Below are 13,515 nucleotides of genomic sequence, written 5' to 3'. Positions count from 1 at the left end.
ACTAGACTCAGTTTCTACGACCAAAATGTTATACAAATTTATCATTTCCGCCATAACTGCTTCATGTAGAGGTTACAACTAAAGGTTTACAGGATTAAAAGTTCTGTTAACACATTAAACAAACAAATATTTCGAATAACTGACACCTGCTTTCTTAATAACATTTTACGGACGTATATCCGGAAACTACCCTGTCATAGTCATTATGGCACTGCCAGCGAAACATTTGCCCGTCCTTGACGTAAGCAGTTAACAAAGTAGGAGTCTTAAAAAGGGTTATGAGACGCAGATTTCAATAGATTGGATAATGACAGTTCTGAAAACCTGCACATTATTCGCATGTCCATTAACTTGACGTAGTCATAATACAAGTAATAGCCACTCTGTCAGTTTAAACTAGCAGCAGAATAGAAGTCATTCGCCTAAATTAATACACAGCGCACTAGAATTATTATTCGATTTCCGAAGGAGAAATAAACCTTATACGTCCTCTGTGGGCGTTTCCTCTTTGCTTAATAACACATTAACGATAAAAGTTTATGTTCAGTCGCGTTCGCAAACTAGACGTTGCATGTAACACAAGAACGTCTGAACAGATTTCCTGTTAGGGTGTTTTCCTAAAAATCTGTCAATACATTAACATTTTGGTTCGAATCGAAAAACAAATTCAAACACTACGCGAAGACCGATATGCTTCTCTGCGCGCGGAAGCGGTTAAATTGGAGAATCTCCAGCGTACACTGGTTACCTGGAGAATAGGCAGACTTGCAACACGTGGAGTAATCCCCGTGATTAGCTCGTCGCCCAGTCACTGTATAACCCACCTAAATAAACTGGCACCATTAGCAAAAGTCAAAGGTCAAATTTCGGTTAACACGCCATATTGTTACGTTATGTGTTAATTTCCCAACCTGTTATTAAACTTGAAGTGAAGAGTGCTGCATTGAAGGTAATTCTGCAGAACACTTTAAATCCATCACATCACGATTCCAATATGGTAATAGGTTAACCGCCATAGCTAGAGAGGTAAGGTCCTATAAGTGTGCCTGCAAAACCTTTATGAAATATTTTTGAGTTCACTGAGGACCATAAAAATATGAAAAAATCATTTCTATTACACTGCGTTTTGTCACACGAACTTGTTGCACTAGAATTTACGTGGACAATAATTTCATCTTAGAAATATTCACTGATATCTTTGCCCAAATTGTGAACATTCATTTCCCTTCCTTACCATCGGACGCCAGTGAATTAGGAACAGAAGTTATTATTGTAACCTTTTATGGAAAATGTTAAGAGGCACTCCACGAACATTAACAGATGAAGGGAGGAGCAACCTAATAGCCAAAGTTTTAAAAATACACAAGCATAACGTTTAAGTAAATCGACTGACTCATGACAACATTTCAGCCAACTGGGAGACCTAGGCGTATATGGGAAGATTATATTACAATGGATCAAAATAAATACGGCTCCAGGACGTATACTGAATCGAACTGACCCAGGATAGGGTTCAGTTAGGTGTCACTTTTGTACACCGGTAATGATTCTTTGAATTCCAAAAGGGGCGGGAAATGTCCTGACCAGCTGAGCAACTCTGGAGGACTATTCTCCATGGAGTTAGTTTGCCATATCCACTACACTAGTAAAATCACTGCAGAGGGGCAAAAATTACATGTTCACTTCGTTTTTGAACGCAATTAGCCAAGCTGCTTGCCCTCTGCAATAATTAGTTGGAAAGCTACTACTGGATGTCTCTGCCTGCTTTCACTGGTAGTCAACTCACAAACGATTTCGTAATTAAACTCTACGGCAAATGTTCCAAGCTGTCCGTCCTCCGTCTGTGCTGATGACACAGGCTTCATGCCATTACTGTATATTATACGACCTATTACAGAGATTTAATTACCAAAATAATATTCTACCCTCTCATCTTCGCAAGTGTCGGTGGTACCATGACTGGACCCTCTGGAGATCAAGAAACCACTCAGTCGCTATCTCCCGCACCGACACACGCTCATCTGCCACGATCTCACCCCTGCAGTCGGCGGCCTGCTGACTGCTCCTCGTGGCCATCATCATTTCCTCGCCCGCACTTCTCTCACAGCGACAGCATTCTTCCCGTTTATGTGGTGTGATAAATCAAGACTTTGTGTGATGGGCGGGAAGGAATGGAAGCAGATAGAAACGCTCCAACAAGAACATATATAAAGGGAGGAATCGTCTATAACCCCCCACCTTAATACCCGTTTTGTGTGTATATTGTACAGAGGTAAGTTAAAGTAACTTGATTCATGGTGGTGGCGTTCAGTGAGCCCGCAATGTGAATTGCCCCGGGTAATGCTGAGGGAGATATGAAGTGCGGCACTTCGCCTTCCCTGACACAGGAAGATGTCTTCTAACAGCTTCAACATTATAACTCAAGCGCAGATTACATCAGGATCAGTGTTAGGTTTCCAGAAGGGGGCGCCGAGAATTATGGCGCTTGATAATTTTCATCTCTCTGAAAATCGAGCAGAGAATTATTAAATAAATAATAATTAAGTAAGTGTCGATGTGGTAAAATACTACATGTTAAATTTCTGACAAATCGTTATTGAATATACACTTATAATCGTTAAGCTGTCGAAGGTTAAATTTGAGAATGCAAATGGTGCAAAACGCAATTCGTAAGCTTTCGGATAAGTGTCACACGCAAGAGAACCACCGATCGCCATAGGTTTGTTGCCGGACTTTGAATCACGGACTTCCAGGTCAGTGGATCCTGTAGAAACGAGATTCTTAATGGAGATTTAAAATTAGAATAGGCCAATATACTCTCCCGCAAATAATGACACCGTTTTTGGGATACAATTGAAATATATTCTAACTCGCTCACTTTTATAAACACCGGGAGTGCTCCTAGTGGAACAAATTGTCTCTAACATGGTAACACAATTTCTGTATCTGTTTATTTCTCGCATTTTAATCACAATTTATTTTTCTGCACGAACGTGTATTATATAGGGAATACGCCTTTCTACTCTACGTAGGCCTGCACATACACAGTATCACTTTCCATCTCAAAATATAATTGGCGTTACAAAACCCGTTTATGTCAATATAAATGCTCTGCTCAGAAAAACATGTAGCAAGGAATATGCCTAGGTATAACATCCAAGGCAGACTACGAACACATTTCCCCCATCCTCTTCAAAGCCAGAAGCCAGTATAACTCCTAACAGTTTAACCAGTACGCTTCAAAACAAATTCGGGTGACAAAGTTTAGTGTGTGAATCAGTACTAAATTCCATCGATATCTGTCGAGTAGTTTCGTATACGGCCAGATACGATCTCCCCATCTGCGTTTTATGCACTTTGAGCAGATAGTGCATAATAAAACCAAGCGAAAGCTCTCGCTCGGAATCCAATATACTGCAACGCTGGGAGCCAAAGAATCGTTACGAATAAATGGGCAGAATATTTTCTGGCACAGCTGTAAATGTTCGTGACTGCCGTCCGCACCAGAGCTACGTCAGTTTAACTGAATCTTGATTATAGCGGATTGGGGAGGGCTGGAATTAGGACGGGTCAGGACGTTAGCTCCCCTTCCCTTCACTCTAGCGTCCGTTCCCTTCATCAACAGCAGCATTACAGCAGAGAGGCTCACTGAAGTGGCGACTCCAAAATGAAGCCTGAAGTCCTCATCACGGAACACTAAAACCCGAAACAACAAAAGTCAGGTTCTTCAGAAGTTATTTCCTTTTTACTCCATGAGAATGTTCGTTTTGGTTCAAATTACGTCGACATTACTCTTCAGGGTTATAAAGACGTGGTCTTGTAAGTAGATACCAACGTTTCGAAGGAATATATTGCTTCCATCTACAGGGCGAAACTAAAGCTGGTGGCAATATGTTCCTCCGAAACGTCGGTGTCTACCTATGAGTCTACATACATGGATGGGGTAAGAGGTGTGCGTCGGGTACTTATCGGGAAGCCTGAACAGAGGAGACCGCTGGGGAGACTTAGACGTAGATGGGAGGTTAATCTCAGGCGGGATCTATGGGAGATAGGAGTTGAAGGAGACTGGATTTTGCTGGTCCAGGACAGGATTCCTTAAGTCATCTAGTTTTATTGTGTGTAAGCCTATTATAAGAAGTCCAAATATAGTTTAAATGCCGCAATGTCTGCTAAATTTATGACAGCTAGAGTTTTAAGTGGAAAACTTTACTGCACCTACGCAATTCGTTATCATTTTAATCGCAAGCAAACTCTCCTTCCCAATTATCGGTTTTAAAATATGCTCTGTCCATGTCTTCACATTGAAACAACTTATTCAAGCGTAATATAGTGAAATGACCTCAGATACACATTCTGGCTACAAAAGCCAGCCACTGCATCTTTTACAAGAGAAGCCCCCACTCTTTCCTACGTCACGACACGCGTCGTAGGAATGCCAGATTTTCGCAGACGCGTGGATAAAAATTAATTATACACGGAGAACGGGAATTGCTGGCAACACACGCGATGGCAATGGCTGCTTTATATCATCATTTGGGATATGCACATCCAAAACAATAAAATCACACCAACGACCTGACATTCTGTCATAAACTCTACCCTCTTAACTGCAGATCAGATTCCCTTGACGATTGTCATTTCCTAGCATGCCACTCTAAAACAACCACCGAGCGGCATCCCTCTGACTGCTCCTGTGCTGAATCACCTATTTCTCCCTCTGCGAGAATAAAAAGTTATGGCCTCGTATACTCCGACATGAAGATGAGGCGTGCAGTGGGAGTAAGGAAATGACGTCCTTTTAATAGCCGACTTTTAGTGACATAATTACTGCGTACTAAAGTATATGGCGCAGGGTTCCACTGGCTGAACACGCAGCACCATGTAGCATCGTCGTGACAGCCAAGAAACGAATTAAAGATGAGTCAAACACAAAATATTTCGTCTATTTTCTCTCTTCGCTGCTGGTTTCGACCTTTTTTTTTCTTTCTTTTTTTCGTAATTCTCCCTCCACCCACCCCGTTAACAATTACCTTTTTCTTCGTCAGTGGCGTATCCTGCTTGACATTTAAAATCTCTACTAACTCCCTCCAAGCTTCGCACTTGATATCTGGCTTAAAAGCATTGAATTTGTTTACAGATTTCTAGTATATATATTACGTACGTACGTTTAACACTTGTTTGTGTACGAGACCAGTAAAATAGAATTTACAAACAGAATAAACGAGTCACCATACAAAAAGAAAAACACAACACAATTCTTTACAGGCAAATTAGCGTGGAAAACTTTAAACTAACAGATCCTCAACCGCTTGATCCTTTAATATAATATATGGGGAAAATTGTACAAAAAAGGCTACCCCTTCACGTCCCTCCACGTATTTCGGACTTCATTTGACATACAAAATCAAAAAAAATCTAGCTCCTTAAAGAAGGTCCTTGGCTTGATCCATAAACTGAAACCTCGTTCCTTCTCTCTTTCTCGCTGATTCCTCAGAATTCTCTAATTGCAGGGGCTACAAACGTATGTCCTCATTCAAGCGCATGAATAAGCTAAGGCCAATGAAAATATTACAGCAATATTTATTTGTTTAATTAATCTAAACAAAAATCCAAACTGAACATTTAGCATTTATTTCTGTAAGCCTTTTGATCAGAATCCATGCAAACTTCAGTGTACGTGGGAGGGCGAATGATAAAGGATACGAAGTAGAAATTAAAGTCCTGTGCCTCAGCACTGGGCACTGTCGCTAACAACAGCTTTAAGGAGACGGCGCTGTATATTCAAAGAACGTGTTGCTGTGTTGTGAAAACAGACAAAAATATCTACAGTAACATTAGTAGGCCTATTTACAAACAATTATTTATACGTGTGCAGTACTCACGTTAGTGCCTCTTTGGTGGCCCACATTTCCTTTACTCTCTCTCAACTGACGGAGTTCCCTACAACAACAACAAAAAACATTGTGTTATATTATCTGTATTCAACGCATTACATTATGTCCTGTATGCATACGCCTTAGTATCAATGCACATCATTTGATGGGCTTTCAGTTAAGAATGGGTCTGACACAATTAATTTACTACGAAGTACCTAGAGCTCTTGAAAAGTATTTACAAGAAGTTTTGATGACATCAGGCAACCTCAAAATATTAGGTAAGACTCCAGGATTTTAGTCAAAAAATCGATTCAAAACGGATAACTACAGACGTTTTACTAGGCTATCATCTAAAAACATTCGAAAATCAACATCATAAATTATGGATAAGTCTGGATGTATTCTGAAGAAGACACATCGAGACACGTTTACCTGAAGAAACCCAGTAAACAACAAAAGATTCAAGGTAGACGTTCACTCAGGAGAAATTCTACCCTCAATCACTTTTATTCCTTCCTGTCCTGTTCTCATTGAATACAATTCCTGCCTCTGTTCCGCCACTGTCCGTCATAAGACTGTTCCATCCCTGCCATTTTATACAGATATCCATCGTTATTTGCGCCTTCATTTCTGTTTCCGTCTCAACGTCTCTTTGTTGCATCTTTCTTTCTCTTACGTGTTTCGTCTTCATCGTACACTATGCTCTTATAAGTGGAAAGCGAAGAATAAAATAGAAGCAGCGGCCAGCGTTAATTCCTGTTCACTCATCCGAAATAAAAGGCAAATTACTGCGACAAAGGGAGCGCCTGTACAAATACGTTCAACTGATTTTATACATTCCACTGCTTCACAAAGCCTAAGCAATCGCCTGCCTTCTTTAAATGAAACCCGCAAGTTTATTACCTATGCAGTGGATATTTCGTTGCTGCAAATTCGAACACGTGCCCCTGACAATCGCGAAATATCTAATATAAAATATTGACAATAAAATTCTAATCATATCTACGAGACTATTAATAGTAATAGGATAGCTATCTGTAGGAAATAACTACGGACTGTTTTTAATCATCGTCTTCACCATCTTGTCCATCATCTCTACTTCATAATTAACTTAACCACATTCATCTTTATTGTTATATTTTCTTCTTTGTCTACATTATCATCTTTATCTCTACCAATCACCGTAAGCTTCGTGATCATCTTAATCATCACGGACTCTGATCTTGAAAAATGTGGTTGTAGGTCGCCTCAGGCGAACAAATTTTGTTAGTTGGCTGATCTGGTGGACGTTTACTGACTTTCCAAAAGTGCTTTCTACCTCCATAAGGCCATAAGCGCATTATTAACATCGGCACAAGATGGAGCTTGAGGCTTCGGCCGATTTACCCTCTAAAAACACTGCAATAAACACTGGGTGGGCCCCAGAATTGATCTGGATGTGGTGACGAACAGAAAACCCCTTGCACAGAAGCACCCTGTGTTGAACAGAGTGCACAGATTAACTACAATCTCTGTAAAGGACAAAGACGCTCAATGGAGGCAATTTCCAGTCAGTGAGTTTCAAGTTACATTATCCTGTAATGAATCCCAGTATCTCAGAAAAATTATTGCAGTTTCCAAGCATAAGCGAAGCAAAATGTGAAAATCACGCACAAAGGTTTTTGAAGTCTTACGAGCAGAAACTACAAGACTCTAGAAAATCGTAGTAATTAAACTCTCAGTTACAAGTTCCATAAGCCGCAGAGAAAATTGCATTGCGATGCTACGTATTTTGCGCCTCAGGTTTGCCAACCTGAAGCGCTTTAATTAAGAGTGTCCGATTCAGTCTCCGAATTGCTTCGACGCGAAAATACGTCACGTCAGCATTTTCGTTTTCTGCTTTGCAGCGGCGGATTCACACATCGGCTCCGTCATCACTAAGCACACGAGACGAAGTGCTTTAAGAAGATACAGGCCTTTTTTTGAACAGGAAATCCCTGCAGTAGCCGAAATAATTTGACAGACAGCACAGCCTAGGCCCGTCACAAATAAACTTCTATAGGCCAGTGGTATTCAACCTTTTTTTTCGCGTACCCCCAGATATAATTTCTCTTGTACCCCCAAATTTGTTGGTGTATAATTCAAATTATACATAGTATATAATCTACATCTAAAATAAATTAATTTACTGATTATTCAGTGTTTATCATAAAATAATTTTTTTTTTTTTAATTTCACGTACCCCCCAAAGATGTCTTCGCGTACCCCCGGGGGTACGAGTACCCCAGGTTGAATACCACTGCTATAGGCCATATAGGCTGCAAGTGCGCTCCATTCTCGCCTACATTAGAACAATTTAGGCCTATATGAACATTATGTACATGATATACACGTGTGTTATCGTACTCAAATACCAAGTTCGAGGCATTATGTTACCCTGCGTGATAAAGGCAGAGTTAGCCCCAGGACAAACCTCCATCCAGGAGGACTAACCATTATCGGCCACATTCTACACAATTAATTATAACTGGAGCAGTAAATTAATCAAACACCGTCGATTCAATTCTTTCATTCTGAAATGACAAACAAGAAGACTGGCTGGACGGCAAACAAGTTCAAGGGCGTTAAGATGTCAGCGTTCTTGTGGCACAATGGGAAATCCGTTACTGCGCGTGGAGCTGTTCTCTCGTTACAACGGGAATAAAACCCATGTCATCTCTCGAAATCGTCCGTCCTGCCTCACTCAGTCACTCACATTCCTCTCCTAAAGGACGATACGAGATACTTCGGCCTCTATTGTTCCTGAAACTTAATTGGAAATCTCATTCCTTCTCACAAAGACGTACCCTTACAAGGAACCGAATGAAGATGAAAAGAAACTAGTTTCTTGGGTGGAAATTCAAAAGGTGTTTCTAATAAAACAAAACGAGCTAGATATGCCAAAAATACATGATTGGCCTTCATTTATCGATTGTGGTGGTCAGCTGAGAAGTCGTTGCTAGTCTGAGGACGTCTTGACGATGGCTCCAGGGCCGTGCTGGCATCTGCCGCACGTGACCGGGGCCCGAAATCAAATTCACTTATTTTTGTTTCAGGTAGCCGATTCATCGTGTCTTTGAGGATGTCTGGCGGTTATCAGTTATGTCATATGTTATGCAGAGCACCGCATCCTGCGCCAAGCCGCTAATCGCCAGTTTCAATACAAAATATCAATTTCGGAGCTCATTGTGGTCTAAATAAGTCAATACTGGACAGATCTACTTCTTCTCTTTTTCAATGTCCATCTCCTGCTCTCTAAAGTTATCGCTCAAACCTCCGATATTGATTAGAATAATGTTCTTCGTCTTTTTTACACTTCAAGAGTTTGCTTGCTACACGCCAGTTTTATATATTTTTTAAAAAAAGAATGTTTGGAGGCCTATTTTTTATCCATTCGATAAGGCCTGAGATGGACTAGTCATTCACCTTTATAATAGACTATTCTTATTTTTTACAGAGATGTTTCAGTATTAGCATACACATCCAATAATTCTGTCTAATCTGGTACATCCCTTAACACGTCTAGCGAATTTCACTTTCTCTGTATGAATATTACTGCTATCTTCTCGACATTGTAAAAGTCTCACTTCCATATGAAAATTCGAAAACTGCCATTACATTTAGACGTCGACTCCCCCCCCCCCCCCCCCCAATCAGTGTACTCTTTCCAGTCCCACCTGTCCCTATATACAGGCACATTTTCTTACGTTATGGTCAGCTTAGGAAAAACTGACAGATAAAAAGAAAATACCTATAAAAATATTCTGCAATTCAAACTTCAATCTTAAAATGGAAACGCCTGGAAACAATAATCCACAGAAACAATACAGCACAATTTTTACACGGATGCGTATCCATGCAGCGCGCATTTAAGAGATGAGCAATGAGTACATTTTGGTTGGAAAGCTTATAGGGAAAACACCACTCGGAATACCAAGACGCAGATGGAGAATAATATTTAAGTGAATCTTATGAAACTAAAGTTGGAGTGTGTTGATTAGAGTTGTGTGGCAGATCAGTGGCAGACTCCTGTAAGCACGATAATGAACATTTTGGTTCCATAAAATGAGAGGAACTTATTGACTAACTGAGCTTAAGGCTATAAAGAGCTTCTTCACAAGGAGGACTCTGCTCTACGTAGTTAGTTAGTTAGTTAGTTAGTTAGTTAGTTAGTTAGTTAGTTAGTTAGTTAGTTAGTTAGACCTTAATTTATAATTGTGTCCTTCCGTTCGGCAAACTCACGAGAGAAAATAAATGCCTATAATTTTGGTACTGGGCTTCGATCTCAGAGCCAATGAACAATGACTCACCGTGCATGAACTATAATTATTAAAACATCCATGCCAAATTTTTGCGTAGATCAGCAGTCTGGTCTTAAACTTGTGACTGGAAATATCACACCACATTTCCAGCTAGGTAATTATCTTTCATGATCTGAACAAACTACATCCAAGTAATTATTTTCCTAGTTACAGCCATTTACTAATTGCCTCCATGTGGTCACTGAACTGATTCTTATGAAATGGCGTTGTCAGTCATTTGACATAACTCATTCCTGGAACTCACAATCGATCTTACACATAAGCTTGCTTACTCATGCTTATATTAGATTCGTAGGAAAATTCCGTTTCTCAATCGTAACACGATTTAGCAGTCATTGACGTAAAAAAAATGTTCAGCGGAAATACACTGGTACGAAGACATAGAGGTACCAGGGAATACAGAATTCGTTTAATTAATATCGTTTCCATGGAAACAACAGTGCGGTCTGAGGATTTCTGGAATGTTTATATGAAGGATGTAGCTTTGTGTAAAGAAGCCCGGTGTGGAATTATATTCTTGTGGTGTTTGGGATGCTGAGTGCATGTGGGTGGAGAGGAGTGGCCAGGGTTAATAGTGAATATCCGGCGAAGGTGCAGTCACTAGACACACAAACACACACGAACGAACGAACGCACGCACGAGCGCGTAGTCTTTCGTCACGGACACCATCAGCGTTTTATCGCATCCGCAGCTAAGAAGGGCAGAGGTAGGTAGATCATTGCCTGGTGACGGCCAGTAGACACGTCATTGCACGTTAGTTACACCAAGGGCATAAATGAATGAACAACAGAATGGGCGAATCTGTTTGTCCGAATGATTCATTTCCAAAAATAACATAATCGTAAATCATAAAATGACACAACATGAAGACAGTATGTTTATCCCAAACGTTTGTATCTGCCTACGAGGCTAAACGGCGTCACCACCCAGAACAACGTCGTCTTCAACTCCGTGAAAAGCTCAAATCTCACTTAAGTTCAACAAACGAACCAGGCAACATCTATGACGTGAATAAAGCAGATTGGCACTTGTATTCTGAGGGCGTCCTATTCGATTCTTGACCGGGAAACCGGCTTACATGACTCAAGATATTTCCGTTCATTTTTTAATTCTCTCAACGCAACTGGGACAGTATCTTCAAAAATATCATTACAGAAAAAAGAAAATGTTAAACCCTTTTTTCATGCATTTTCTTGATAATAAAAGTGACGAATATGAAGTGCCGTAAATTTGACTACAATTCTCTACAGTTTCCGTTGTGGATAAGAAGGTGAGTGTTAATTAATAAATTATATATTTAAAAGCTATGATTAAGTTTTCGCATCGTTAGCTACATACTCCTACGATTTTGTGGACGATAGTGATGTTAACGCTTGTGTACTATACGATATGGAATTTTTATTTCAGGTACAAATATTCAGACTGCAAAGGTGCAAAGAACGCCTGTGGAAATTGTATTCCGGTACCGAGTACACACTACCAGTCTTGACGAAGACGAACAAGTTTTACAAAATACTGATAACAAGCATCAGAGGAATACATTATAACTGTATTTAATTACTTTCATGCATGACGGTCGTATGTCGAAGCTTTCTACGTATTCCGCTTTTTAAGAACGAACATCTTACATAACGACCGGTGAAACGCATTTGTGAACACGAGTAAACGAATTTGAAAAGATCTGCAATCATCACAGCGGGCGGTCCACCTTATAACTACAACAAATACTCTTGGGTGAGATTTGAAAAGGAAAGCATCTTCGCACTACTTAGCTCAAACGCCACACAAGCGAAGCGGACCGCCACGAAATTCCATGGCCTGTTAATGATTCTTTGAAATCCTTGCCGAGAGCAGTCTCTCATTTGGTCCTTGTCTTTATCTGCAGTTTAAGGACTTATCGTCTTGCATTCGTCCTGTGGAGATAATATGGCTCTTGAATTTGACAGAATTAGAAAAAAAGTCATGACTTACTCTAGCGAGCCTGGAGCCTATTTGAGGAAACGTAGATGTAAAAGATCTGTGACTACAAGTAAATCCAGCTGAACGACTATTAGCTCCTGAAGAACTCTACTCCATTTTGGAATTACTAGTGATTCGTTACTCGTCATTTTAAACGGACAGCTAAAGACACACTCAGCAGGGCTGCCTAGTTTTACTTCACGCACTGATAACAAATCACATTAAGAAAAGATGGTCCATCCCCATACAAAATTCCATGGCCCGACATTAAATTACGGTAACGTTGTTCTCACATCAGACGTTTGCATGTTGGCATACGATGTTGCCAAATTTCATTAAACGTAACCTAACGCATTCACCCGCTAAACTCCCTTTTTACTATCCATATTCAGGATCACCAGTGCCAGAACAGAGCAATGTCTAAAACGCAGTGACTGCAAACAATAATACGTACTGTTACTCTATTTCATGCAAACTTTACATTTTACACCCATTATAATCTGTATAAGTAGAATGTTTATAAGGCAAATTTTGATTGTACGTATAACTTGATGTCAAGCCATAAATGGCATATTTAAGAACACGTTCGGGACATTATATATATAATTTAAAAATACATTAATACAAATGTTTTAATCTAAATGTTTTAGGTGATTCTAACTATAACATATTGTATGTAAGTTACATCTGCTTCAGATACAATTTCTATAGGAGCCCTTGGATAGTCTTATGACCGAAACATACAGCTCCTGAACACTCTTATTTTAATGAACCACAACAAATTGTGTGTGACGGAACATTTACTCGATGTACATTAATGGAGTCCGGTAATTAGTTCAAAATTTATTGAGGAGTGATACACACATGACATGCACAGGCATAATTACAGACAAATGTATCGTTCGTTCATAGTAAGTTCAGAAAATCAAGTTAATAACTTGTAACAGGCCACTCAACCTTCAAATATATTGGTCAACTATACCGCTCATCTAGTTGGTAATAGTTGTTAATAAACATAAAATGGCGTACAGTTAATAAACACGACATTAATGACGCTTATATTAAGCCATTATATTATACTACGCTAAACTTTTTTGTCTCGCAGTAAAAACTAATTTATAAAAATGATAGCTGTAATTAACTCACGTTTTTGTCGCTTTATAATGATACAGTCTGATAATTAATCTAAAAATTGCCCTTTTCTTATTTCGCTGCTGATGCATTGTTCTCTGCATGTAAATTTATGATCTAGCACCGCAGTGTATCTAACAACACAGGAGAAGTTGGGGAGTGTGACTGTTAATGGCGGAGCAATGGGAAAATTAAGGGGGTTGCCAAG

At 39.7% G+C, this 13,515-nt stretch overlaps 1 protein-coding gene across 3 annotated transcripts in view; it reads right to left on the bottom strand.

Moving 5' to 3' along the window:
• LOC110835786 (uncharacterized) overlaps positions 1 to 13,515 on the bottom strand; it is a 768,515-nt gene that overhangs the window by 533,144 nt on the left and 221,856 nt on the right. For all 3 annotated transcript variants that reach the window (XM_087358219.1, XM_087358223.1, XM_087358220.1), the window contains one exon: positions 5,883 to 5,940. The gene's annotated coding sequence lies outside the window, so the exon portion shown is untranslated. The remainder of the gene's footprint in view (positions 1 to 5,882; positions 5,941 to 13,515) is intronic.

Source organism: Zootermopsis nevadensis, unplaced genomic scaffold (genome assembly GCF_977971745.1).
Source record: "Zootermopsis nevadensis isolate Lab colony 2312 unplaced genomic scaffold, Znev_1.0 Znev_ptg000029l, whole genome shotgun sequence".
In the NCBI taxonomy this organism is placed as follows: domain Eukaryota; kingdom Metazoa; phylum Arthropoda; class Insecta; order Blattodea; family Termopsidae; genus Zootermopsis; species Zootermopsis nevadensis.
The sequence above is the reverse complement of the archived record's forward strand: the minus strand, read 5'-3'. Positions and strand labels throughout refer to the sequence as shown.